General features: G+C 52.0%; 1 protein-coding gene across 4 annotated transcripts in view; it reads left to right on the forward strand.

Moving 5' to 3' along the window:
* The window catches only part of LPP (LIM domain containing preferred translocation partner in lipoma), a 425,329-nt gene that overhangs the window by 10,562 nt on the left and 387,931 nt on the right, over positions 1-26,836 (forward strand). For 3 of the 4 annotated variants that reach the window (XM_014607111.3, XM_059731261.1, XM_019499042.2), the window contains exon 2: positions 17,551-17,666. The gene's annotated coding sequence lies outside the window, so the exon portion shown is untranslated. Of the gene's footprint in view, positions 1-17,550; positions 17,667-22,660; positions 22,829-26,836 lie in introns of those variants that run through there. The other variant, XM_019499043.2, reaches the window with a different exon arrangement.

A 26,836-nucleotide genomic window follows, 5' to 3' on the forward strand; every position in this document is an offset into this window, starting at 1 on the left:
TTCCCCAGGACGTGAATAATTGCTCTCTTCTGGACTCTTTCCAACCTATCCACAACTGTTTGGAAGTGCGGGGCCTCCAAGTGGGCACAATACGAGGCCTTGCCAGCACCAGCAAGAGTCAGAGGATGCCTTCTCTTGATTTGCACGAGACGCTCCTGTTAATAAGTCTTGCAGTTTTTGGGCAGGAGAAGTCAGCCGAAGGCAGACGCCCCGCAGGGAAAACCTCAGCTGAAGTGGTTAGAGCTCGGCTGAGCAGCTGAAAATAGGGTCTGAAATGGGGATGGCCATGGTATCGGGTTTGTGTCCGTCTTGTCTGCACGGGCGCTGCGAACAGGATGAAGGACGGTGCTCGGGGTGTAGTGCCAGAGGAGCATCGCTTAGGCTAAGATAAGCAGACAGGAGAGCAAGGCTTGAACATTTTATGATAGTCCCTCTGCTAGACGGAGGCCCGTGTGCTATATTTACCCTGATGGAGAAGTGATGTCTCTGTGCAAACACTTGATGTACTGCATCTGCCTTAGCAGGGATGTCAGGTGGATACTTGACATCTCTCTTTTCTATGCGTTGGCATTGAAATATGGACTTGGGGCGCGCTTGCAGTGAGACGATTGTTCCCATACCTGCAACGTGCGTGTTCGCGGGCGAATGTTAGCAGTCACCGGGGTGGAGATACCGCTCTGCTCTGGGATTTTTTGAGCTCTTCTATTCGGTGTCTGGTGATTTGGTTTCGGGCAGGGTTTGGTCCTAGGAGGATTGTGCAGGGGACCGAGTGCATCCGTGCCCTAGACTGGGATTGCCGAAGGGACCGCGGGCCCAAATTCCACCACTTCTCATTGCAATTGGGTGGGATTTGAGTTTCTAACTACTCCGAAGCCTCCCTTAAATCTCAGCCAGTGCTTCTCATTTTCTGTTGGCCTCGGGCAGCCTGTCCGTATGGATGTCCCCATGCAAGTCACACAATTTATTCCGGGCCAGGTCAGATTCAGCCGCTGGGACTCTTCAGGGGTCCTGAAATTTGGTGATGGGGATGGAGGGGCAGGTGGTGACTATTGATGCTGCCACTGCTGCCCCACCACTACATTTCCAGACAGCATGGCCCTGCAAACGGGATCCTGCCAGCGTGCACGGGGCTGGGGTGGCGGGCCTGAATCCAGTGCATTTGGGGCTGTGCTGTGGTGGTGGGGCCCGATCTGACATCTGCAGGGCTGGGGCTGGGGCCTGATTTGGTGCATGCAGGACCGTGGCTGGGATTTGTTGCAATGGGGCATGATTTAGTGTGTGCAAGGCTGGACCCCTCTGCCTCGGTCCAGGGTGTGTGGGGCTGGCATTCAGGGACTTGATTCAGCCTGTGGACCCACACCACTGCCTCACCCTACTCCTCAGCTCTGGGGCTAGGATCTGTCTTGATTTTTCTTGCATGTATTATGTGTAGCACAAAGGGGGCTTTGATCTCTAGGGTCTCTAGAAACTGCAGCAGCAGAAATAATCTGAACGGTTTCCCTGTATCGCCCTGGTAGGTGCTCCTTAACCGAGTTTGTAAAGGTCTGGAGATGACGGGCAGAGATGGTTAGCATCCGGGCAGCCTTTTATCTACAAGGAGCAAATGTTAAGTGAAGGCATAGGTAGGGGAGGCTCGTGCATCCGATCAGCTGATGTCCTTTCTGACTTACCCCCTTCTTCTCATCTGCAGCCCTCCCTTCTTTTCCAGGCCAAATTTAGGATCATAGTAAATGAGGGTTGAAGGGACCTCAGGAGGTTGCATCTAGTCCAAGCAGGACCAAACCCAGCTGCATCATCCCAGCCAAGCCTTTGTCTAGCCAAGTCTTCAAAACCTCCAAGGATGGAGATTGCACCACCTCTCGGGGTGACCTGCTCTGCTTTCCTCTGAAGCAGCTCTCCATCACTTGAGACCACTTTGCTGAGACAACAGCCCACCCTTGCAAGGTCTCGTTGAGTGATTTTCAGCCAGGCTTTGCTCCACAGAGAGGTCAAACCGCTGGTGATCCACCTAGCAGGACCCGGGGACCAGCACTCGGAGGCATTGCTGTGCCTTGTGGCCTGGGGTCCTTAACTAGCCTTTTATCTGGAGAGAGAGAAAAGGGACGGAGGTAAGTACAATCCTGCTGGAGGCTAGTACCCATTTGGGTTGTCCCGAAACCAATGCTTTAGTGCACACACGTTCCAGTAGTGAACAGGCATTGTCAGACAATGGAGGAAATTGTTGGGCTAAGCAAGCAGTTACATTTCGAGCTTCAAAAGGCTTATTAGAAACAACAATTCATAGGGAGACCAAGCGTTTCAGACGTTAGGAAAAATCCCCAGGGAGCGTCCATGAGTTGCAATGGAAACGAGCACAATGGTTTTGGGGCAGAAGGCTTGTTCTGATGCCGTCTTCGGTTCGGAGAAAGTCAGAAACGCTGCCAGCGCTGCGGGTGAGCGTGAATTGGTGTCAATAGGCAGGGGTCTTCAGACCGTTCCCTCGACCCCCAGAGCTTTTGCTGGGTGCACACGGATCGTGTCTTGTGAAGCATTCGTGTTGCGATTTTTCAGGGCGCGCCGTGCTACGTGGTTGGGTTGGAGGGTCTGTGATGGGGTGTGTGTGCACACTCACTTTGGGAAGCCCCCGGAGATGTCGCTAAAGACTCTTACGCATCTGTATGTTTAAGACAAGAGGGACTTTTGCTTCATAGGCTTCCCTGCTTTGTAAATCCAGGTGCCCTTCTGCCGGCTGTGGGTTGGCATCACTTAATTTTCCTTTCCCTCTGTACGTACCCATGGATCTAGTGCTTTATGACCGCGTTCTCCGTCGCCTGCACCTTCGATCCGTTGGAGGAAGCGAGGCAGGTGGGTTAGATTCACCTCTCGCTTGGCTCTGGGTTTGTACCCATGTGTTTGATTTACACTGATGTGAGAGATGAGGCTGGCTGGCTCCTTATATATTGTTATTGCTTTTTTTGGACTGAGTGCTGACTTGTATTGAGTGCTGGAATGAGACACAGTCCTGGCTTCAGATGCATTTGCTCCATTCGCCCCCTCGATTGCGTGTAACCCAGGCTGGTGGCTGGGACTTCTGGAGCAGAGTTTCACATCCAGTCTAAGAGCAAGGCCTTGCACACCGTGCAGTAGCACTTGGGCTGCTTGTGCACTCGTGCTGCAAGTGTCTGGCATCAGTGTTCTTGATGAACCTGGCTTGGCGGGTTGGGTTCAGCGGCTCAGCGGTGCTCTGTGTCGGCACCTGGCCAGAAGAGCTGCTGAATTTCCCTTTGCAGGTAAATGGCAGTGAGGAAGTGGATGCCTTTTCCTAGAGACTCCTCAAAATAAATTAGCTGGTACCTAACGGAGCGTGCCGCCGTCTCGCCACCGCACGTCTCCCTGTGTCACTGGATTTTTGCAGGTAGCTGTGTATTGTCAGAGCACCTGATTTTAGTGTCATCTCGTTTGGTGGATACGCAGTTGAGGAGTCAAAATGTGATGCTGGCAACTCCATGTGCAGAGGGTGTTCAAGACCTGGTGGGAATGAAAGCAGGATGCGGTCCATCAGTGTAATTCTGGATGGGTTGGACAAGTCCTTCTTGGAGCTGTACTCATTCATCCTCTTTGTCGTTGCCATCATGGTCACCTCCAGATATACCCAAATACACTCCAAATATACCATGATAATATGTTGCTCCAGATTTGAACGTGCCAGATTGACACTCAAAGAGATTTTGGAGCTGTGCGGCGAAGCAAAACACCTGGAGAAAGACCTTTAATATTGCCTACGGTTCTGGGCAGCTCCAGCCCAGAAAGATGTCATTGCACCGGAGCGTGGTCTGAGGTGAGCCATGCAAACAACTCCAGGATACGGCAGGATTGATTTAGGGAAGGAGAGACTAGGAGGGTTGATGGAGGATGTCGCAGCGGGATGACGATGGAGCCCGGGACCCGATAACCCATGCATCTGTCCGTGTTGAGGCAAGGAGAGCTGTCACTGCTGCTGGGAGAGGGTTGAATAGCTACGAGAGCAACGTCTTGCAGAGCTTTTCTGCCCTGCTGCAGCGGCTATAAGCTGGAGGAGGTTATGCATTGGCTTGGAGCCGCAGCGTCCCCTTGGAGGCAGGGAAGGAATCCCAGAAGAAGCTGCGTGGGTTTGCATCCTGGTGCAGCATTCCCAGCTATAAATAGGCCGGTCTCTCCCTTGACGCCATCCTCAGCGTTTGCATGGCGCGTTTGCAAGCGGGCGCGAACAGGTGTTCAGCAGGATCTCAAGCCCACCAGGAAGTTGAGCGTGTTTGCAGCTAGAGAAATGCCCAGAGCTCAAAGGGCACATCCGAGCTGGGTGCGCGTTGGCCGGGCTGCCCGGCACAGCCCTCCTAGCCCGTGTGATGAGCCCATTGGAGACCCCCGAAATCCGTGGCAAAGTGTGCCCGCACCATGGGTAGGACCAGGAGGCAGCTCCATGCCTGATGCGGTAGAAAGCGGGACGTTGCTCTGCCTCCTGGCTGCTTGGCAAAACTTCGATCCGCTGCAGGTTGTGCAGCATCCCCATCTTCACCCTTCAGGTATCTGCATCCTGGCTTGGTGGACCAAGTCAAGCCCACAGTCCGTGCCTTTGAGGTTAGACGCAGAGATAGTTAAAAAGTAGGTTTTTCCTGGAAGATCTTGCTCGTTTTAGCACCCCCTCCTTTTTCATTCTTTGCAAAGTTGTCAGATGTCCTTTGTTGCAGGTTTGAAGAAAAGAAATGCATCAGCTCTTTAAAAAAGTAGGAAACGTAATCAAAATGCAGCAGCTTGGGACAGGAAAGGCGTGGACATTCATGCCACCGATGCCTCCTGGCCTGTGCTTATACACTTTTTAGTAAGTTCAACATGCAGAGGAGGAAAAGGAGGTGTTGACATACGGAGATTCAGAAAGGTTAAAAAAATGAAAATAGGCCTGGAAGGGACTGCCTGGATTCAGTTAGCCCAGATCCTTGCTGAAGGCAAAACCCTCCTGGTTTAAACCATCCCAGACACATGTTTGCCAAACCTGCGTTCAAAACCTCCTGTAAAAGGGCTGTAGCTGATTTCTGTGATAACGTGTGCCATTGCTTAGTCATGCTTAGAATTGGCATCTTTCTTATATTTAACCAACATCACATTGCCATTTATATCTATGAGGTCTTATGGCCTGAGACAGTCACCATTATCTTCATAAGCACCCTTTTTTCGGCGTTTTCAGTGGTTCTCTGATCTAGGTAATCCCAGTTCTTCCCATCTTTCCTTGTATAGCATGTTCCCTAAATTTCTTATACTTTTTGTTTCTTATACTCGTGAATCTTCCCCAGCGTCTGCATCTTTTTTGTTTGAAGTGAGGTGCCCAGACCTGGATGCCGGTGACGGGCAGGGTGTAAGTGTCGGCTTTTGTGCCTTGCATAGGGCACTCCTGTTCAAAGCATCCCTGGATGCCATTAGTTGTTTTTGCAGTTGGATTACACTGTTGATTTATAATCCAGCATCTGATCCACTTTTGCCCCCCGATCCTTTCGGGTCTTGCTGCAAACTTGCCAGTCGCTCCCCAGGTTGCAGCGTTGAATCTGCCATTTGTCTTCCAAGTGGTGTGCTTTGCACTAGTTTTTACTAAATGTCCCCCTCCGGTTGTCAGATCATTTCTCCAGTTTATCAGGACCGTCTAGCATCCGAGTCCTTTCCTCTAATGTGCTTTGCTGCCAACTGCTCGAGCAACCAGAGAAGCTGGTGCACCTTGATTATTTTTCTCATTGGCTTTGAAGGTCCATAGGCTTGAGTCATTCAGTTTTATTGCTCAGATAGAACAGAAGAGCTTACCTGTTTCTACTCACCTGGCCTGGGAGCTCTGTTTTTATGGCTGTCCTGGTTTTTAGGGAGAGTTGTAATTATGAGGCAGGTGAGTTTAGAGGTGGTGGGAGCACAACTTGCATGGGAGGATAAGACTCGGCTACTCATTGAATGAGGTCCTGGGTAGTCCTTTCCTCACCCAGATCCTTATCAGACTCCATTAACTCCCTATGATCTTCCATCACATTTTGGACCTTGGGTTGCAAGCTTTTGGATGCAGCGACCTTGTCTGTCTTCATAAAGCAAGCCTAGACTCATAGACAGTGAGGTTGGGCAGGGAGCTCAGGAGGTCCCAACCCTCTGCTCCAAGCAGGACCAGCCCCAACTACATCATCCCAGCCAAGGCTGTGTCTACCCGGGTCTTCAACACCTCCAAGGGTGGAGACTCCACCACCTCTCTGGGTAACCTGTTCCAGTGCTTTACTACCCTCCTCATGAGAAGGTTTTTCCGACTATCCAACCTCAACTTCCCTTGCTGCAACTTGATCCCGTTGCTCCTTGCTCTGTCATCCACCACAGCCCATCAGCTCAGTAGCACCCTTCTGCGGTAGGTAGGATTCCCTCTTCTACACCTGAAAAGATTGAGCACAGATGGGTGAAGCAACTTGCCCAAGGTGCTCAGTGAGTCGGCTGCAGAGGCTGGGATAGATGTCCGCATCCTTCCTCCCTGGGAGTCATTTTTGATGGTTGTGCTCAGGACTAAGTCATTAGCGCTTTGCAAGGGTGACGGTATATTAAAACTCCAGTAGCTCGCTAGTTTGACAGAGGGGTGAGGCCTGTGTCTCTTAGGGTAGTTATGTGAGCATTTCTCAGTCATTGTCAATGAGTTTTGTGGACATAAGCACACGCACGCATGAGGAAAATCCATGCGTACATGCATCTGCATGTCCCCACATATCATAAAATCACAGAAAACAAGGGTGGGAAGGGACCTCAGGAGGTCCCATCTAGTCCAACCCCTGCTCCAAGCAGGGCCAGCCCCAACTACATCATCCCAGCCAAGGCTTTGTCTACCCGGGTCTTCAACACCTCCGAGGATGGAGATCCCACCACCTCTCTGAGTAACCTGTTCCAGTGTTTTATTACCCTCCTAATGAGAGTTTTCCCTAATATCCAACCTCGACTTCCCTTGCTGCAACTTGAGCCCATTGCTCCTTCTGTTGTCTGCCACCACTGAGACCAGCCCAGCTCCATCCTCTTTGCAGCCCCCCTGCAGGGACTTGATGGCGGCCATCATTACCCCGCTTGTCTTCACAACACCCCCATGCATTAGGGCAGAGTTATTTTCCCCTGTTTGCAGGAAGGCACCTGCCTGGGGTCTTGTAGGGAGCTTGCAATAGAGCAGAAGACTGCACCAAAGTCCCAGGCTCACAGCCTCGCCGCGAGACCAGCCTTCCTCTGGCTGGCGTGCCATCACGTCGCCGCGTGTGCCAGGCACGTGCTTTGTGCCGCCATCTGCCTCTGCTGTCCTCCCTTTTCGTCTGTGCTTGCTTAATCTGCTTGAAGAGCTTGCTTCAGGAGCTATTCATTCCCCTGGCAACTGCGCTGGATGCTGAGAAGTTATTCCTGTGGTGAAAGGTAGGCACAGATTTGTTTTCTTTGGCTGCAAAAGCACAACCCCTAGTAGAGTCTTGCTAATATGAAGCAAACCCTGACCTGGTTTACTGGCTAATTACAAGCCAAAAGGGTATGCGGCCCTATCCAAAGTAATTATCCTCTTGAGTAAATGGAAGAAAATTACTCTCGCTTCCAATTAGTTTCCACACGCCTACCTTTCTGGGACTTCAGTTTTCCACAGACTGCTGCCCATGCGTCTCTGTGACCGTGCTAAATGGTGGCACAAGCTGTGTCTGGGTGATGGATGTGTTTGCCACGGCCCGTGAAGTTGTAGGGCTGGTTTGGGTGGTGCCGGTGGACCCAGGTTTCCCGGTGCTTCCCAGCAGGGCCGACTGCAAGTTTCCAGTCAAACAGGTCCTTGGTAGATGCTTCCTTTCCAGGCCAGATGGGGCTTTCTGGGAAAACAGTATAAACAGGCGAGTGCAAATGGACTGTTGGTTTTTCAGCTGAAATCCCCCCAAATCATGGCAAAAGCAAAAAGAAAAAAGAAAGTTGCTTTTGTCTAATTAGGGCATAAATACAAGAATCCTGACTACCTCTCTGCTAATGAACTAGCACCGCGGTGCCAAGCAGCTGCGGTTCCTAAGTAGTTTCTGATGAAAATTGAATTGGTTTCAAAGACTTTCTTAGGCTTGTGTATTAGCTTTGATTCATGCATGCATTTCTGAGCAATGCCATAGAAAAGTCCCTGCGCTCTTCCGTCTAAAGGGTGCATCCTTCAGCGTCGTGCCGTGGAGACACTGGACGCTTGGATTTAGGTGTCCAAAGCTTTGTAGACGTCTCTCATCCAGAGTGAGAGGTTTTGTTTCAGTTGCCTCCAAAAAAAAAAATCAAAGAAGGTGGGATGGCTGCAACCAACCTAGAGAAGAAAAGCTCCTTGTTGCCCCTCCAGGGAGCCTGAGATGATGAATGACCTACGAGTAAATCCAGGGAGGGCTCCTCCGTGAATTTGGGCTTTCTTGTCTTGTGGACTTTCTGCCAAGCTGGTTATTCTCTTCCTTGATGACAGCTGTTTTGACCTTTTCTGCAAATCGGGACTCCTGATAAGATCCTGGGTAGAGAAGATTTGAGGCTCCCGGGTGCTCTGAGCAGATGCGTGTGTGTGTCTGTGGGGGCGGGGAGTGGGTTTGCTTGTGGTCGGCGTGCATCAGCAAGTAGATCATCTCTTTGCACGCATGCTTGAGGCACGTGGCAGTCTTTAAAGAGTCGCCAGCCGTGCCCACACACGTTCCCACGAGCCTCTTGCTCTCAGTGCCAGGGATGGCTGCAGAGGCTGAGAGGGGTGGTGGTTCTTGGTGGATGAGGACCATGGCTTATTGCTTCATCCCCCCGTTACCCGATTTGTGTGGTCGGGACTTTCCTTCGTACTCTGTCTCATAGTATGACACTGGCAGCTGAGTAGCTAGGCCCCTTGGGATGAAATGCTATCATCCGACTTCCTATTCCTCCTCTCATTTCCTATTTTTCCTCTGCCTCCTGCATTCCCTTCTCCTCCCTCTTTCCTGTGGCTATCTGTCCCTGATGCCTTCCTCTGCACGCGCTCACGCTGCCACCAGCCATTTTCGGATGCCGTTCGGTCCTGTGTACGAGCCGGTTGGATGCTAGGTGCAACGTGCTGACAGGCAGGCGAGGCTCGAGTCGGAGGGGGTGAGGATGGCTGCTGTTGCAAGGTTGCATTAGACAGGTGAGCCTGGAAGCTGAGAGGTCCTTGGTTTTCTTGGGGTGGAAAAGACCCATCGATGGTGACCAACATAGCAGGTGAATTGGTGTCTGCCCGGCCATTTCTGCGCACCCAGAGTGAGCTGATTGAGCCTGGCCCAGAGTTGGAAGAAGATGGAGAGCTGGTAACCAAGAAGACTCTTGCAACAGGTGTATTTGCAGACACATCGGTATGAACCAAGACCCCCCAGACCTCCACTTTGCAGGGAGAAGCCTCTTCAACACAGCTAGGGAGCCCCGCCGGGCTACAGATGCGTAGTTTGCTCATTGTTGCTGCTACTTTAGGGAGCCGAGTGTGCAGGGAAAATTGTGCTCGTCCAGAGGTGCAGCTTATAGGATGCTGTTGGTGTGGTACCGGTAATAAAGAGCACATCCTGTGGACTGGAGGGAATATATTCGCCCCACCCAAGGTGAAAGCAGCAGAGGACTTGGGCTTTAAAGCTTCCTCCTTTAGTGGAAGACCTCCCTCCGCCACCCCTAACCGAGTGGGCCTGCATGGTCATATTGCACAGGGAAGGGCATCTACCTGGTGCATAAAGAAAGAGGGTTTTGCTTCTGCTCCTCAAAGCCCCATCTCCTGAAGGCGAGGAGCAATATACTGACACCAGGGGAATAAACCTGGCCACGTGTTGCTGCAGAGGAGCAAGCCTGCTGCACTGTTGTGGCGAGACGGCTGTGCAGGGTGATGGTCCCTGCACACTGGGTTAGGACCGGGGTCTGATGTCCTTTGCTAGGCAAGGCTGGATGTCCCCCCCATTCCCAGGGCTGCTTTTGTGTGCGGCAAGGACTACCTTGACCCGTGCCTTTTATCTGAGCTCCGTGGGGGTGTTGCACACAGAGGGACAGGGAGTGGAGCAGCCTGTGGGTTTCCCTTGGGGAGAAATGTTGAGATGCATTAGCTAGGATGGAGCAGAGGAGCTCAGGTCAGGTGGGGCTGGGTTCCCGTTTTGGAGACGCTGGCTCTGGCTCCCTCTGTGATCCTAAGCTGCATTGCTGTCCTGGGGCTGTGTTTAGGCACCTGTAATCAGGCATGTGAGGCATGTTTCCCTGGGGTAAAGTCTGAGTCCTGCCCCACCCACCACCAACCCTGCTACGCCCTTGAATGCAGCCTTGGGACAGAGATGGCTTTGTGCTAGGTGCACAAGGAAATACTAAGTTCTTCCTAGCTGGGAATCCAGTTGCAAAACTCATGGATGCCAGTTGGGAAGGCTTCCCAATATCGCCAGCAGATTTGGGACCAAGCCACAGGGTGCCTGCCCCTGCTGTTTTGTGCCACAGGTGAGGAAGCGTCACAGCTTTGGTGGAGCCAAGGCGCAGAGGCCGACCCGGTGGCTCAGTGGGACTTCCCTCCCTGGGGTTACCTGTTGGGGAGTTGCATATCTGCTGCTCTGTAGTCTCTGCAGCACTTAGGGTGCGTCTACACAAGCGTTAACGCACGTTAAATCTAGTACCTCGGGGCATTTAGATGCATTAATCGGGTCTGCCCATTTAGACGCGCACTGTGCCGCGCTGTGTACAGTGGTATAAGCAGCAAAATGCGTAGAAAATGGTGGCAACGTGCTTTTAAATTAAAGCACCTTCGATGGGTGTGAGCTCAAAAGCGCACCCACTGCCGCCGTTTTCTCAGTGCTGATATTCATTTTGCCACTTATACAAGTGCAAGCGTTTCAGTGCTGGGCGCTTACATGTGTAAAAATGCCCTCCATGGTGAGGTACTAAGAAAATGTGCATTGGTCTGTCTTAATGCACATTAAGTAAGCAGCATAGGTTTTTTAGTGATGCTTTAATCCGCATTAAAATAAGCTAATGCGCATTAAAGTGCACGTGTGGATGTGGGCATCCCCAGGAGGGCAGTCTTGGTGCTAGCAGAGAGCAGGGGAGCTGCAGGCACTGGAGGATGCTCTGGGCTCAAGGGAGGGAGCTCGGCATCACCGGTTCAATTCCACGGTCTTCCTCGGACTTCAGGGCAACCTTGGTCAAGTCCCTTTGTCTCTGTGTGCCATCATTCCCTGACCACAGCATGGAGGTAATACCCCTTGATGGCACAGAAGGCCAACCAGAAACCTTTGTCCCTGCAAGTCATGACCTGTGATAATAGCCATTATTAAAGCAGGTCTGAAATTTCCCATGAGAAGGTGGTGAGTGGCCAAGGCATGGCTGATAGGACCCGTGTCCTGGGTGAGGCCTCTCCCCTCGGGTTTGTTTAAAAAGTTTTTTAAAAATCTTTTTAGGAGAATTCATAACATTTTTTGGAAAAATGTTGCCACTGAGTGAGAATTGTGGGTAAGGTGAGTGTGCTGTATCCCTGGGCTGTCCACGTGTCTTCATAGTGATAGGGGCCGCGGGGGCAGAGACTGCTTTCTGGTGGGCTCCATCAAGCCTTCAGAAAGCAGGACACGAAACTCTGACTCAAAGGTCCCAAAAGGTAATTTGGGGTCAAGCTGGAGGCTGCAGCTGGATGTGCATGCACATGCGGTGGCGTTGTATGTTTTAAATTAGCGTGGTTGTGGATTTTATCTCGGCCTCCTGATCTCTCTGCCTTATCAGAGGAGACGGTTGGATGACAAAATGCAGCAGCTGATGTGATAAATTTGTCCTTCCTTTTTGAATGTAGGTCTTCGAGGCCTGGCAGTGACCTCATTCTTAGCCTCTCGCTCTCCCTAAGCCCAAAACGATGACAATTTAGCCTGCGCGTGTAAAAACGAAAGAGCAGAGCTCGTGTTCACTCATCCCGGGGCCCTGCACTATTACTCAGGAGAGAGCACAGACATTTCTGAACCAGATGTAGAGATTTACTGGTACTAGGCAGGGCTGTTTGACTCGTTCTTCTCAAGTGCTGAGACGGATGAGACGGTCCCCTGGCTGGGCTGGGTGTGTGATGGTGAGGATCGATCTGGTCTCCAGATCTCTGGCTTTCCACTACAGCGAGCAGAATAAATGACTGCATCCGTCAGGGTGCAGCGATGACTGTGGTTATCTGGGAGGTCAGGTCACGGGTTCAGAGCTGTGTTTACAAATGGAACAAATTTCATATACTCCTCTCCCCCACCCCGTCCTGGCACGGCCATTTGTTTGGAGAGCAGTAGCTCTTGAAGGACCCCAGCGTACGATAGACAGACTTAACCCAATGCTCTGAGTACGGCCCTACCGAGGTGCGTCCATGTGCTGAGCAGGGTTGCTTTGGTCCTGGCAAGCTCCATTTTCAGGTTGGACTGGAGGAGCCTTGTGATCCCTTCCAACCCTGTGATGCTCTGCCATGGCAGGAGACAGTCTGTACTCCAAGAGGCTTACAGATAAGTGAACTAATGCATGCATATGCACATGTGGGCGGATCCGGGGGGGGTGCAGTTGCACCCCTCACCCCTTTCAGTCCTGCTCCACCAGAGCTTTAAAACCTACGGTCTGGGAGAGGCAGCAGTATTTGAGTCGGTTCATGGCTTGTTATCATCAACCTGATTCCTGCTAATCTCTTTCCACTCCACACGTGTTAAGGACCCTCTCTTCTTTATAAGGGTTGTGATGTTCCACTATTCAACTGCCTTGTCTTCTGCAGTCTTTCTGCCTGTTAGCCAGTCCTGGTAAAGTCTCTCTTCTTATTTTGCAGCCCTGAGGACTGTTTTAGCTCTAGCTAAACACCGTAACTCGGGTGTGGTAATATTGACTCAGGTGTAGAAATGACTGACAGCGAAGTAGCGGATGCACTGTCAAGACAGGCTATCTGAATATGAGATGTGCCTTGAACTATAATGACTACAGGACTAATGCCACAATATCTTTTGATCGTTTTTTATTATGATTTTTTAAAAATTTAATATATAACCCAGCAAATGAGTGTGCACTGTAATAGGTATATTTGTTTTTGTTTTGACCTTAAACTGAATAAGATAGCGCTGCCCCCCCAGCATATTAGTAATGCTTCTAGTTGCTCTTTAACTGGAGAAGAATGCATTGTATTACATGGGGTGATGTGCTAGACCACCTGCTCCCCCCTTTTCAAAATCCTCGATCTGCCGGGGTGGGTGTTGGGTGGGTGTGGGTGTATACATGCACATACAATAAATAAAATCCCAGTTTTTTTGCTTTCTTACTTATTTGCTGGAATTGCAGTAGTTCATGGCATCCCTGTTGTGCTGGGCATTGCATGCGTCTCATGCTCTCAGGGACTGCAGTCTTAACGCCATCCGGCTGAATAAGACACTAGGCCGGGAGTCAGGAGATCTGAGTCCTCCGCTGCGTGACCTTTTGCAGAGCCTTTGCTCTCCCTTGGCCCTCGTTCGCCTGCCACGGCCGCTGTCTCGTCTGTGAGATCGCTCTTTCTGTATGCACGTGGAGTGCGTGGCATGCTGCAGTCTCAGCCCTTCCTGGGCCCTTGGGATGCTATGATAATACCAGGAGCTTTTGCAAACCATCTTTGGGCTTGGGACAAGCTTTCATATTTCGTAGACATTAGGGCTGGAAGGGACCTCGGGAGCTGCTTTGCTCAGGGGAATACCCCAGCGCGTTGGCATGAGAATGAGAGACTGGGTCAGCTTGGCTCTTACTCCTGGCTTAATGAGACCAAAGTGAATGAGGGGCAAAATTGCTTAGGCTGCTTGGAAAATCATTCACTTTCCATAATCGGAGTGACCATTAATAATGCGGGTTCAGGCATCTGTGCAAAACTGCTGGGCCCAGTCCTGCCCTTGCTCACCCACCTGTGCAGATCAGCAGTGACTGCTGCAGGTGAGGGCAACCAGTGCACAACTGGACCCTTTCTGGTGCATATTGGTTGCTCTCCATCACCACCATTTCCTCTTCTTTCCTAATTTGCTTCCTTAGGCTGTGTTTGGTGCTGTTTTCAACTTGAACCCCCATGGGGCTGGAGTCCCTTCGACCCCCATGAGCTTGGAGTAGGGCTGTCTGCAGAAGGGTATGCGAGGGTGGACCCAGCCCATACCTCCAGGGAGAAACACCGCTCTGCTCATTTGTCCTCTGTATCAGCTGCATGGAGCTGGGGGCAGAGTTGTTGCATGGCATGGATGGTTTTCCCTGCATTATTCCTGATGGTCAGCAACCAGCTATAAGCCTGACTTGCTAGGGCCAGGGCAGCCGGTTCTCTTCTGATCTGTGCTGGAAATGCACGGTGCGATCCCTCTGTAAGGTCCCTCTTGCCCCATTTTCACCATCAACAGTAGTAAACCCTATCTCGCGTAAAGGAAAAGTTAAAGATGAATCCTTCGGTATGTCATCTTGGTAATGTCTATGTAGCTGAACAGCTGGCCGTGTTGCTGAGCCTCCCCTTTGCCTGCAGCTAGTTCAGCCGTCAGAGAGGATGCTACTGGACCGTGCTGCCCTGACATCCGCCTTGAGTTTGAAGGATGTCCAAAGAGCCCAGAAGTAATAAATCCCATTATATCCAATAGAAACATTTGAGTTGTGGCAGATCTGAAAGTTTCTGAGAACAGCTCGCTGCTGGGCATGGTAAATTAGGGGAGTGTGTGCTGGCTGCCTCCCTGATGGCAACCCAGAGCCAGCTCCTCCCTTGGTGTAAATTGGCTTTGACTTAAAACTCCTGATGTACAAGGGCAGAGCATTTGGCCTTCTGATTTTTTTATTTTTGGATTTTTTTTATATTTTTTTGCCTTTTCACTGAGAAGTGCGTTCGTGGTTGTTCTTTGAATCAGCTCATTTCTCAGCAAGGGCTGATTTGGCAGGATTAAAAATCAAAGAATGAGGAAGAAACAAACCCGCGTCTGTATTTGGGCATGATTTTTATTTATTTAGTTTTTTTAAATGAATTATATCCTGATCCAGATAAAAGAAGACAAAGCTAATACACATGGTCCCCCTAATCACCTTGCTTGAAGGAATTAAGGGCCCGGGCCTGAAAGTGTTTATACGCACGAGCAGCTAAATGGGGCTGTAGATGCGGGTCTTTGGTCTCTAGTATATTCTGAAATATCAGACCTTGGGTCCTGCATTCAGGGTCTGCAATCAGGTTTTAGATCCTGAAATAGAAGTGGTTTGGGTTCAGAAGTGCTGGGCACCTAGAAAGCCAATTCAGGCCCTCGGTTCTCTGAAGGTGTCCCGTGCTCTCCATCCATCCCAGGGCACGTTACAGGTGTGCATTATATGCATTGCACGTGTGTGCCTGTAGGTAGGTAACTTGAACCGTGTAACGGGACCTCCCTCTTATTAAATCTGCTATGCTGCAGGGCGATGCACGCTGCTTTTTGGCTACGCAGTCAAATGCCGCTGTGGCAGGTTTCGGCCGCGGGGCTTGACGTTGTGACCCCGAGGTCTGGTCTTGTCTTTCATGTTTCAGCCAAAGTTGCGCTCTCAATTTGGGGTTGGGGGTGGATGGGTGGCGGCACCCCAGGTCTCATGGAATGGTAGGTGGCAAGGTCGAGATGCACCTTATAGACTGACTACATCAGAGTCTGTAAGGTGCATCTCTGCCATGACTTCTGACTAGCATGGCTAACGACCTCTCTGTGCTCAAGGAGTGGCAGCCTAGGAAATGTCTGAGTCCAGGAGCTGGAAAACGACGTGACTTTCCCTAGATCCAGCTGGCTCAGAAGGAAGCAGCAGCCAACGGTTGCATTTTTTGCTGGTGCATGCAGAGTGATAGCAGGCCAGGCTATAACTCTCGGTGTCCGTCTTAAATGATTTCAGTGCCACCAGCTAAAAGCCACGTCCGACGAAAAGGCTTGATACCAGGTCTGGTCACGGGAGCATTGCCTGCCCTGGGCTCCCCGCGGTGCAGGAGGGTGGAAGGTTTCCCTGATGTCCCCATGGCAGATAAGACCCAAGGGCATCTTGCCAGGAGCCGCCGGGCAGGACCCACTTTGCATGTAACTACATTGCTTTCAAATGAAAAGTGTTAACAGGCACAACCATAATATTTGCTTGTACTTGTCTCTTCTGTGATGGATGGTGAGAGATTGCCTGTTGGCTGAGCTCACCTGCAATAAAACCAGGCAGTTATTCATCTTTGGCCGTAACCTGCCACATGCAGAGCTGTTAATGGGGCTGCATGGAGACCCAGGGGTGTTTCCGGCCCGTGGGCTGGATCCCGTTCACGATGCGCCCCGGTGCAGAAGGGATGGGCACTCAAAGCGAATGTGTTGCTTTGATGCTTAGGTGCAGAAGGGAGCGTGTTGAGGAATTCCCCTTTCTCTCGCATCTGTACCCTGTCCCGTCCTGCTGCCCCACATGCAAAACAAGGGCCCGGGTCGTGAGAGGTCTTGTCAGGCTCCTCGTGCACGATGTAGACGTCAGATCCGTGACCCCCAAGCTGTGGGCAGCAATACCGAGCGGGTCACGTGGCAGGGGATATCATATTTGGCTTGGTAATACTGGGCAGCGTGGTAGGTGGTGGGACTAGCGACCACACCATTGTACGGTGCTTGTGTAGGGTTGCTGCAAGGGTTGTGTTATGATGGAGGAGAATGACACGACTTTCAGGGGACGCACGTGGACTGCTTTTCTTGGGTGGGAAAAGGGCTATGTTGGAAAAGCAGGTGACGGAGGCTGACCCCATGAGCTGAACCAAGGTGGGAGTCGGCGTTTCAGTAGTGGACACGGTAATGGGTGAGGTGGGGATTGCACAGTGCAGTGCAGACGGCAGTGATAGAGGATGGGAAAGCCATTGGAGAGAGGAAAAGCCAAGGGTGACATGGTCCTAGCAGCTGGCTTGGAAATGACCCTTGCCGCAGTGGTCTGGAGCAGGGTATGACTGCATCTCTCAAAACTGGAGAAAAGGTGCATTGCAGTGTGTGAGAAGTGAGCCTGGACGGGTGATGTGAGCAGGGCAGGAAGAGCAAGCAGCTGCAGCTGTGCATGGAAAGGCAACGTTGCCTAGTGCATACTTACCTGGAAAGGTAACCATGATGGCTTCAGCCCTTCTGGTTTTACTGACCTGGCAGGGAAGCCTCCCCACTGCTGTTCGCTCTGCTCAGGCTGAGAGTAAAACGGGTCTGCGCCTGTCTACACGACCCTTGATTCGGAGGAGTATCGGGATTGAGGATTAGATCCAGCCACTTTAATAGATCAGGGGACTAGCCAAAATTGCTGGGAAGTCCTTTCCATTCACCTTCCTATATTGTTGCATGCTCCCCCGGCCCACGTCCTCCTCCAAAGTCAGCGTGCTTCGTCATACCCCTTGCCCGGAGCCTCCAAACCGTGCTTTGCTCTCCGTCCCGCCCGAGGATCGCGGTCACGAATCGCAGACAGCGGGTGTCGTAGGGGAATCTGCAAATACTTAAGCCTCCCTCTGCTTCGGCACTGGAAGGAAACGCTGCATTTCCCAGTTGCGCGGGTTAGACTGCAGGCGCTGGCAAACAATTGCTAGGAGGCCCTTCCAGCGTGCATCGCATGGATAACTCTGTCTCTTCACAGGGCTGGGAAAGAAATCCAAAGTCGTGACTCAGGAGGCGCCTTGGGAAGGAAGAAACCCTGGACGTCTTCGGCGTGGCCGTGTCTGTTCCTCTATCTCCCGTTCGGCTCGAGAACTGGTATGTACAGCCATTTAGCTGGGGCTATAGGCACCTCGGCGATTTCTCACGGGAGTCGGGGGGCTTTTCTGATTGTGGAGCGCGGCGTCTGACTCTCAGTGAAAAAGCACACCCGGTCGTTTCACAGAGAGGGGACTCAGCAAAAGTGTGAAGCCTGGGCCGTGACTTTTTGACACGTTAGAGCTGTGTTGCTCAGCACCTGTGAAAAGTTTTTCATGTTGGTGAGCTTTGATTCAAGTTTTATAGCTGCTTTTGTGCTTTCTGAAGTGGGCGTGCTGGTGTGATGGCATGTGTGTGTCTTATCTGTGTGAGGGTATATACACGTCACGCTTGCACAGCGTATATGTGTGTAGAAAGGTATATAATATGCATACTGTATTGTACTCTACATGCATTGTGTATGCCGGCATCTGTCTGACTGTGTCTATAAGCTGTCATATATAGTAGCCGGAAGCCCGCGGCGGGCCGTGCGAGCTGCGGTCTGCACCTCTGCCTTGTTGGGATGTTGTGTGAATCAAATGCACCGTGAGATCCTGGTGATGTAGTGTTGCATACATGAAATTAGTCACAGCCTGACCCAGTGGCCTACTGACATGGTCTGTGCTGCCATGGAAGAGGCTTGCGGTGGATTTTATTTGATGTTTTTCGACCCCGGGCTCTTTCTTCCTGGTGTGCCATTCTCCTGCTGGGCCTTGAAGCTGGAGGTTTCTGGCTGGAGGGTCTTGCCCCTCTGCTCAGGGTCAGACCGATGTCCCGTTTGGGGTCAGGAAGGAATTTTACCCCCTGGTCAGGCTGGTATGGACTGGAGGGTGTTTGCCTTCCTCGGTAGCAGGGGGCATGGTTTCTGCCTGGGATCTCTTGAGCATGTATTAATAATCTTGTACAGCAGCAGGACACTGCCTGCCGTGGTCCCCCTGATTTCCCTGTGGCACGTTCGGGTGTGATGCCTCGTGTTAGGGCTGACGGTGGTTTTAGGAGCAGGTTAGATGATGGATTTGTCTGGGGCGGTTTGGACAGGGCTGATCCTGGCTCCGGCAGAGGGTCGGGCTGGAGGTCCCTTCCAGCCCTGCTTCCCCTGCAATTCAATGATTCCCCAGCTGGCAGAGGCGGCAGGCGCTACGGGGCAGGAGGGATGTCTCCTGGCAGATGTCTCATGGCCGGGGTAGGTGTGCTTTTCTCTTTGGCATGCTAGACCCATTGCTGTCCTGTGCAAAGATGCCCTCTGAATCGTGGGCGTGCCGATGGCAAGGGAATGGCCAAATTCGAAGGAAGGAAAGGGCATCCTCAGCGCCTCCCTGGGAACGTGAGGCTAGAGGACAGACCCTGCGCTGCATAACGTCAGAGCAGACAACGCACGTGCTCCTCATGCCAGGCTTTGCAACCAGCTGATTAATCCAGCTGTTGCATGCAGCTGTTGAGGTATCAAATAACCCATGCATGAGTCCCCATCACCCATTGCCTTCTCCGGGGGGGGAGGGAATTAGCATTTGCTTCCTATTGCATTGGCCGCTTACTGGAAAGCAGTGCTTCCCCAGACGGGCGGGTGGCTGCCTTGAATCCAGGGCCCCTGCTTTATGCCCGTTCTTCTGTTGGGACGTTGCATGGCATGCAGAGTCCAGCCCTTTCCCCTAAGGTTTTATGACTGCTCGATCCCACATTGGAGACCAAGCAGCCATAAAACATGTCCCGCCTGACCCTGGCTAAACACGAGGTAGCGTTAACAGCCGGCATGCCTCTGGGATTCGTCCCCCCGTCCCCGTCGTGTGTGGCTCGCTGCCGCCTGCATTCCTCTCGTGGTTGGTAGGACAGGCGAGCGATTTGCCTTCCAAGCTGATGCAGCTAATCTTTCCCTTCTCAGCACAGACAGGCGTGTTAATGGCACCGCGAGGTCGTTAAATGTTGCCGGGGACTTCGGTCCATCTGTGCTCCAGCTGCCCCAGGCCACAGGGGTCGGCGTGTCGCTGCGATAGGTTTGCTAGCCCTCGGTTTGCTTCTTCCTCTTTGCTTTGGGGTCTAGTCTGCTCGATCCTACTTCTTCCTTGCGTCTCAGCACGTTGCCTCTTGTTCCTGGCACGTGTGACCCTCTCCTGGGAGCTGCGTGGGCACAAGGACTGAAAATGGGCTGTGATATACATGGTGTCTCCTATGATCCTCATCCCTGTAACATCAGAGTCCCTGGTACCGGGGTGATGGATGCTCTGTTAGATGGCCGGATAGCATATCTGCACCATCGGCTGCAGACAGTGCTAGGGATGGTCTGGGGTCACGTCAAAACCCAGTGCAGCTGCTTTCTCCGAAGCTGTAATTATTTTTCAGAAAAATAGACAAGTGCACAGGGAAAGTCCCCTGAGAGAGACCCAGACGGCCGCCTCTCCCAGATCCGGGCTCAGCCGTCAAAGCAGCATGCTGTGCTATCCTGGGATTATCGATGGCTCATAGAAGTCCTATATTTCACAAGGAAATGTATACGTGCACATACCGCCTTGTAGAGCGTCGGAGGCAGCAGGAACTGTTGGTAATGAAGTTACCTGATTTGTAACTAAAAGCAGTGACCTCTGCTCTTTCGAAAGCAAGGGGATCTCCGTCACCTGAGATCTCGGAGCAGCCGTACCTTGAAGTCCTGGGGCAATAGGGACTTCAGCTCTAGCTAGCTAAGATACGGCAGGGCTCTTATCTCTGTACTCTCCAAAGACAAATGATGCTTTCTGCAAAACGTCCCTTTGTATCCCTGATTTTGGCCATACATGGACAAAGCCAGCTTTGGAATTCGTTGCCTGTAAATGTGATGGCATCTTGTCTCGGAGGGGGAGAGCGGGGCTGGAGCGGCGTTCGAAGCATTGGCTCTGCAGTCTGTTCCTGCTTGAAAATGCCCTGAACTGCACATTCCTCAAATTCTGGGTGTTCAGTAAAGCTGGTGGATGATGCAGCTGTTATCTTCGTTCCCTGGCAGCAGGGCTGGAAAGGTTTGAGTCTGGTTTTCCCTCCTGAGCAGGGGAAATGGGGTTTGCTCCCCTGAAATCCGTGGGCCAGCAGAGACAGAAGGGTGTTTGTGATGGTGGCAGAAAACACACTGGGTGCTCCCTCTTTATAGGGGCTGCTGTGTCTGGGATGGAGAGATTTTGGGATCGTTCAAGCCTCATAGGAGTTACTACACAGCCAGTCTCATGGGCTGACTAAGCCAGTCCTCACTTCCCTGCTTCCCTTGCAGGGTCACACTCCCCTGCACAGGGCTCGGCGACCCGCCCGGGGTGGGGAATCGCTGATCAAACGCATGGAAAACTGCAGCAGTGCACTTTGTGGGGTCGTCTCCTTGTCCCCCACAGCTTGAGAGTCTCTGTTTTTTCAGAGCTCATTTCCTTGTGGGGCATCAAAATTCAACAGGACTCGATTAATGCATGGACTAGATGAGCCAGAGCTAGGATAGCTCCTACTGCATGGTCTAGATGAGCCAGGACTGGGATGGCTCCTAATGCATGGGCTAGATGAGCCAGAGCTAGGTTGGCTCCTAATGCATGGACTAGATGAGCCAGGACTGGGATGGCTCCTACTGCATGGTCTAGATGAGCCAGGACTGGGATGGCTCCTAATGCATGGACTAGATGAGCCAAGGCTGGGATGGCTCCTACTGCATGGTCTAGATGAGCCAGGACTGGGATGGCTCCTACTGCATGGTCTAGATGAGCCAGGACTGGGATGGTTCCTAATGCATGGACTAGATGAGCCAGGGTGGGATGGCTCCTAATGCATGGACTAGATGAGCCAAGGCTGGGATGGCTCCTAATGATGGACTAGATGAGCCAAGGCTGGGATGGCTCCTAATGCATGGACTTAGATGAGCCAGAGCTAGGATGGCTAGGATTAGCCAGGGCTGGGATGGCTCCTACTGCATGGACTAGATGAGCCAAGGCTGGGATGGCTCCTACTGCATGGTCTAGATGAGCCAGGGTGGGATGGCTCTTAATGCATGGTCTAGATGAGCCAGGACTGGGATGGTTCCTAATGCATGGACTAGATGAGCCAGGGTGGGATGGCTCTTAATGCATGGACTAGATGAGCCAGGGCTAGGGTGGCTCCTAATGATGGACTAGATGAGCCAAGGCTGGGATGGCTCCTAATGCATGGACTTAGATGAGCCAGAGCTAGGATGGCTAGGATTAGCCAGGGCTGGGATGGTTCCTACTGCATGGACTAGATGAGCCAGAGCTAGGTTGGCTCCTAATGATGGATTAGATTAGCCAGAGCTAGGATGGCTCCTTTGGGCCCAGGGTGGGCATCCCCCATAGGGGCTGACTGGTGGGCATTTGAGCCTAGGTCTGAGGGCCATGCCTCCTCTGTGAGCACACGCTGGTTTTGGTCACTCCCCCCGTGCTATAGTCTGCAGATGAGTACATGTGGATGCCTGAGTAGACCGAGGCTCGGGCTCCCTGGTCACCTTGAAGTGCTCCGTGACCTCCTGCTAACTGGAATCAAGTGGCAAGGCCAGGCTGGGCTCTGGTGGCACTGGGGGGAGAGGAGGCGGTGCTTCTGGAGTCTCAAGTGTGCGTCCCCAGGGCATAGTGTTGTCTGCTTTCCCAGCTGCATGCGAGGGTTTGCACTTGGAGGGCATTTGGACATCGGACAGGGCCCCCGGTCTGCCAGGCTTTCCCAGTTGCGTGCTAGGGAAACAGTGCAGGCAGCGGAGGGGTTGCACAAAACGGGCCCCCCATCTGCCAGGCGCCGGGGCCCCAGGTCTGAGCTGAGGCCGGCAGCGCAGCCGGAGCCCGCGACCTGCAGCGTCCCCCTGCGCCGCCCGCAGCGAGCGGCTTGCATGTCCCCAGAGGGGCAAGCCCTCCAAGTGCCAAAGCCAGGCAGAGACGGGTGATTTTTCTGACATCCTTTTGAGTCCCGATCTCCATATTTGGAAATGTTTACCCATTGCTCTGATCTATTGGAAGGGGAGGGGAGGTGACTCAGGGTTGAGTGGAAGCAGGATTTGAATTCCTGTAGTAAGTTTTTTTTTTTTTTTTTCCCTTTTTTTTTTTTTTTCCCTTCCCTTCCTTTTTGCCCTTGTTTTGGGAGCTTGTTGTGGTCAGCTTTCCGCTCTCCTGCCGACCCTGGATCTCGTTCCAAATTCAATCTGCTCGAAGGCAAGGCGTCGGCGAGAGGAGCGCGGCTGAACTCCAGTAAGTACATCACTGCTGCTGGAGCAAGTGGCTTGGGATTTTGTTTGCTCAGCCGGATTGCATCAAAGCGTGGCGTGTGAGTTTTGCTAGGGAGGGGATGAAGCGTGCCGTGTCCCGGGGCCCAGGCTCCCGCGCACGAGTCGAGCAGAAAGGGACCCCGGAAACCATCCTGCAGCGGTGAGGATGAGCCCCGCTGAGCTGTGCATGAAAGCAAACGTCTCCGCCTGTCATTTCTGGAGGCCTAGTGGTAGGCTGGAGGTGAGGAGAGCGTTTAAGCAGGCGTCAGGCAGGCAGCCTGTTCCCTTTGGCTTCCCAGGTTAATACCGTAGGGTAATAAAGCACCGTGGGGCGAAAGAGGTGCATGCAATCGCCCGGTAAGACGCAGCGGAGGTGCAGCGCGTCGCATGAGCATAAGGAGCCATGGGTGTTCCTGGGGCCGTAAAACCCTCAGGTATTTTTACTGCACAAGTTAATATTTAACCGTGGCAGTGGAAGGCTGCAGGGGCTCAGCTGATCTGAGCTAGCTGGGATTTGTCCCGTGCACGGCTTTTCCTGTTGTTCTGCATTTCCCCTTTGGTACGAGTTTTCAGTCTGCCTGATGTTGCAGCTGTCTGAGGTTTTTTCCCCCTCCATCTCCCTTTCCTGAAAGGAAACTATGGTTCATCCAGAGAGTCAGCACTTACTGAAAAAAAAAAAAAGAAAAGCATTTTCCTTCCTGCTTTATTCGTGGCAGCTAAAAGCGTGGCCAGGATTTGAGATGGGGAGTCCGCCATTCTGCAATCCTGGTGTCACTTGTCACAGAGCAAGGAGCAATGGGTTCAAGCTGCAGCAAGGGAAGTTGAGGTTGGATATTAGGAAAAACTTTCTGACTAGGACAGTGGTGAAGCACTGGCACGGGTTACCCGGACAGGTGGTGGCGTCTCCATCCTTGGAGGGTTTGAAGACCCGGGTAGACATAGCCGTGGCTGGGATGATGGAGTTGGGGCTGGTCCTGCTTGGAGCAGGGGAAGGACTAGATGCCCTTCCACCCTCCTTTTTTATGATTCTCAGTCTGTAGCGTGCTTTTTCTTTGGGGGATTTCTTGTCATCCTGGCTTCGGGTCCTGTGCTTTGTGTAGAGAGACGCATCCTTAATCCGTCCAGTTTACAAGGGCTGTGAATACGGGGTAGCTCCGATGACCGGTCCCCGTCACCATCGCCCACCTCCTCTTTCCAACGAGCAGATCGCCAGGTAGATTCGAGCCTGGTCTCATTGGCCTTTCCTGCTTTTAAAAGGTAGCGTTGATACGATCGGGGCCGTGCTGCGCTGGTTGCTGTCCCAACGCAGCAAGAGAGAGCCCCCATCTCGGTGCATTTGCAGTCTAAACAAATGAGTCATGCACCGGGAACACGCAGGGAAATCGTGACTTGGCCTGAGGTCACCAGGAGACGCGGCGGCGGTTCTGGGAATTTACCTTGCTCTGGAGTCGCAGCCCAGCGCCTCTGTCTAAAGGCAGGCTTCCTCTGCTGCTTGTGCTTCTTGGAAACACGCCATCCCCCAGCGAGACCACGTGTCCTCCGTCTTACTGGAGCCCGGTGGCTTGGCTGCCCTGACTCCCCGTGCAAAGTGTGGCGTCCTTTCATGCCGGTGGCATCCGGTCCTTCTGGATTTCGGAGGAGCCCTGTCGTCTGCCGTACGTTCTCATAGTGGTGCAGGGAGCTCACCTGCCCGCCCTTGCCTTGCACCCTGGTTGGAAATATCGTGGCGACCTCACGTAGGGACGGTTTCAGAAGTCCCCCCTCGTTTGAAACACAGCCCTGATGCTTTTGGGGGGGAAACATGCACAATTTCGTGTTAAAAATGGTGATATTTTGCTCCTCGTTTCTGCAGCATACTAGGCAGAGGACGGAGTCGCTTTGCACCTTGTACACTAACTAACTCAGAGGTGGATAGCATAAGATGTTGCCATCAGAGGGTTTATTTCATCAGATGTTGGGGCCTATTAGGCTTTATAGCCCCGGGTCTCAAGGCATTTCCATCCTTGCTCGTCTCTTTTCTGTTTCATGCATGGTTTCCTTGAATTGCCAATGATTCCCAAGACGGGTCCTGAGAGAGACTAGTTGAAAGGCATTTCATTGGGAAGGCCAAGCACTTCACTTCTGATTCACCGTGGTGTGCAAATTGGTATCCACTCTCCCACCTCACCGTGGATGTTTCCTGCATCTCACCGCCACGGAGGATGCTCGTCAAGAGAGCCCAGCTGGGAGCCAAAGAGTCAATAGACCCAGGAGGTGAAAGTCCTCTCCTGTCTCCCAGCCAGTCTGTCCCAGTCAAGGCTGGGTCATGCGGAGCTGGGCAGGGTTTGGGAGCAAGCTTGTGCTGCCCTGGTTGTTCTTGCTGGATGGGTGACTGCAGAGGACTGCATCCCAGAGCTGGCGGTCCAGCCTGCCTGGTAGAAGTGAGCAGATCCTGCGCTCGCTGGTGCTAAGCAGGGTCTCACGGTAGATGCCCTAGTGAGGATCATCTTGAGCTCTGTGCATACAGCCATAAGGGAAAGCCTTGTGGGATGGGAGACTGGGGAAAGGATGATCCTATCTGGGTTCAGCGGTCATCTACCGTATGCCTTGCTAAGGACTCCCATAATCTGTGAGGCATGGTGCTGGCCTAGCAAAGCAGCTTGCTTTTTATATATCATTAAATGCATAAAAGCCTGAGCATGTGTTCACTGCAAGGGATTTGCTTAGTCCAGTGATTCTTAACCGCGGTGCTGTTGCACCTTGGGGTGCCACACATTATTAGCACTGTTACGTGTGCAAACACCTCCGCGCGGTTCACAAGATGCACCCAGAGTCCTCAAATAGCAATCCAGAGCGTCACAAACGGTTCTGTCTTGTGATCTCTCCGGGTTTTTTGCAAGAGAAGAATTGCTCTGTTTTTTTCTGTTGGCAAGAAACGAGTGAAAGCTTGACGGCTGGCATTTTTTGAGGGAGGCCTTGCATCTAGAAGGGTTGAGATCCACTTGCTGATCTACCCACTGATCCACTTGAGATCCACTGGCTTATTTCTCCCACTGCAGGCTCTTTCCCCAGTAGCTGGGTAGGTTGCTAACTCCAGCATTTGGCTCTATGTATTTGCTGAAAATACACTAAGCTGTGCCAGGTTTGGTACTTTGAGATGAGTTTCTCAGGCCCCGTGATGATGGATGTGGCACGGTACCAAATGGGGGGCAGTAGCCTTGCACAGCTAATTATTGCCTCTTTCTAATGTAATTTTGCACTCTGTAAGGATTTCAGAGCCCTTCACGAAGGGCTGAACCTGGGAGCCAGGAAAGGTCTTCTCATCCTGGAAAGGTATTCTCAGTTTCTACACCCATTTCTATGGGTGTAGAAACTGAGGCACAGGTTGGCTAAGTTGCTTTGCCAAGATGGCATAGGAAGTCTGAAAATAAAATGCAGGTCTCCTAGCTCCCACAAGGCCTTTCTTCTACTAATGTCAAACCACAATGTGCTGCCTGCCGTTCTGTAACTGTCTTAAACTGGCTGAAAAGAGCTGGTAGGCATAAATGATTGTTCTTCTTGTGAGTAACATCGTGCCCTTTGAGCACCAGAAATTGCGCTGAGCTAAACTGAAACCCGTGGGCACATCTACACATGCATTAACACACTTCAGTTAATGCACATTAAATCTAGTATCTCCGTTGTGAGGTACTAGGAGAATGTGCATTAGCATCTCTTGATGCACATTAACTAAAGAGCACCCTTTTTTTTAGTGTTGCTTTAATGCATATTAGCCTATTTGAAGGTGCATTAACTAATAAGCATGGGGTTTGTTTTTTTTTTGAGTGATGGTTTAATGTGCATTAAAATAGGCTAATGTGCATGTATAGACATGCCCCATGTGTATTTAATACCATTGATTCCTGTTAATGCTCTTTGACATGACCCGGGCAACTTGCTATGGACAGAAGCACCAGATGGAGCTTCACTTTGTTTGATGAGCTCTTTTCCGTAACACGGGAGCCACGTGCCA

This window comes from Alligator mississippiensis, chromosome 7, assembly GCF_030867095.1.
Source record: "Alligator mississippiensis isolate rAllMis1 chromosome 7, rAllMis1, whole genome shotgun sequence".
NCBI classification, from domain to species: Eukaryota; Metazoa; Chordata; order Crocodylia; family Alligatoridae; genus Alligator; species Alligator mississippiensis.